Source organism: Lycium barbarum, chromosome 8 (genome assembly GCF_019175385.1).
Source record: "Lycium barbarum isolate Lr01 chromosome 8, ASM1917538v2, whole genome shotgun sequence".
Classification (NCBI taxonomy): Eukaryota; Viridiplantae; Streptophyta; class Magnoliopsida; order Solanales; family Solanaceae; genus Lycium; species Lycium barbarum.
In genome coordinates this window covers 76,102,778-76,104,766 of record NC_083344.1, presented here as the reverse complement: position 1 = coordinate 76,104,766, position 1,989 = coordinate 76,102,778, and positions in this window count along the sequence as shown.

Here is a 1,989-nt window from a genome sequence, read left to right as displayed (position 1 = left end):
AGGCCAAATTCTAACTCATGGAATTGGGGAAACAGACCCACAAGGGTAAAATGGGAAACTAGAAGGTGGAATATGAAATTCATGCTCTAGATGATTAAACCCACTATTCAATTGCTGAACCAACTCAGGATTAATCCTAATTCGGATTTAAAGTCAAACCCCCAATTTTGGGTAAGAACCCTAACTTTTCAATCCTCAAATTAATCAATAATAATGGAAGAAATAGGCTTAACAACAATGAATCCATCAAATTCTATGGTTATACTAGTCAATTTCACCATCAATTCCCATTTAGGAAGTCTAAAACCCATTTTATGAAATTTATCATAAGACTCATCTTCTCCACATTGATTCTAGTGATTCTAAGTATGGATTAGGGATTTAGGAAGGTAAATGATGAAGTATAGGGTAAAAGATCTTACTGTCACGCCTAAAATTTTGAGCGGCGTGACCAGCACTCGGTGCCAAACTAGGCCCCGAGCGAACCACTCTAAATCTGAAAATCTAATAAGGCCTACCAGCATACTGACAATATCAACCAGCCGGCAAGGCCATAATCTAGATATAGATAAACAAATGTTGTCTATCTCGTTTGAACTGGGCACAACTGAGCAAGCTGACGAGGCTGCTATGTAAGCTGAAAAACAAAACTGAGAGCCAACATGGCTACATAATATCCCAACTACATACAACTATCTACAAACCTCTAGGGAACACGAGCTGCAGAAAGGACAGGACAAGGCCCTGTCACACCCATATATACATGTCAAAATAGAATACCGCTAAAGGGACTGCAGCTCCGGACCAAGTGGAGTGCACTGACTACGGCTGAGTGGAACCCTACTGAGCTGAATCGTCTATCCGACTACCTGAACCTGCGTGCATTAACGCAGTTCCCCAGACAAATGGACGTCAGTACGAATAATGTACTGAATATGTAAGGCAAGATAACAACTGAAATGAAATAACAAACTATACTCTGGATATTTCAAGAAAGCATCTGGAGGTGCTCTACCTAGGTTGCCTCTCATCTGAAGCAAGATAACATAACTCTATAGATTAACCCCGTAACTCGAAGGCCAGACATAGATAACATAACTCTATAAATATAACTCCGTGACTCATAGGCTAGGTATAATTAACTCCATGACCTGTAGGTCAAGTATAAGCAACTCCATGACCCGTAGGTCAGGTAAAATCAACTTCATGACCTGTAGGTCAGGTATAATCAACTCCATGACCCGTAGGTCAGGTATGCGCAACTCCGTGACCCATCGGTCAGGCAATAACTCCATGACCAGTAGGCCAGGCAACAACTGCATGACTCGTAGGCCAGGGATATACATATAATGATAACTCGAAGGAAACATAATAGCCTATAAACAACATAGACACTAATTATACCTCCGGACATTCAATCATCTTATATAGCTCAACTATTCTTATACTAGATTTTAACTAGAGAGGAGTACTACACTAGGGTTATGGTAACCCAAGTATAATCTTCCTGAATAGCACACCTTTGTGCGAATAGTCAAAGAGAGGTCTCAATAGTAGGAATCTTAAGAAATGGAATCATCATCATTACTACCATCACAAAAACATCTATCTTTAGCATCATAAGAACATTGAGAATCATGAACTTCGAGCATTTTTAGAAATAAGGATATTATGGAATCCATGTATGCGTTCATAGGAAAAAGAATCAAGCCTTTAGAAAGAAAGGAAGTAGCCTTAACATACCTGGAAGCTTACTTCTCGACTTTCCAACTTACTTTGTGTCTTGCAATCTACATAAGATCATTCATACTATTGTTAGGCTCATTATCATATGCTTGTCTTAAGCCTTCAAATTAAATCCTCTTAAAATTTGCCGAAATTCGGGCAGCATCTCCCCTGTTTATATCCCTAGCCCGAAATCACAATACAAACAAAACAACAACTACAACAACACCAACATCAACAACATCATCATAAATACCAAAATAT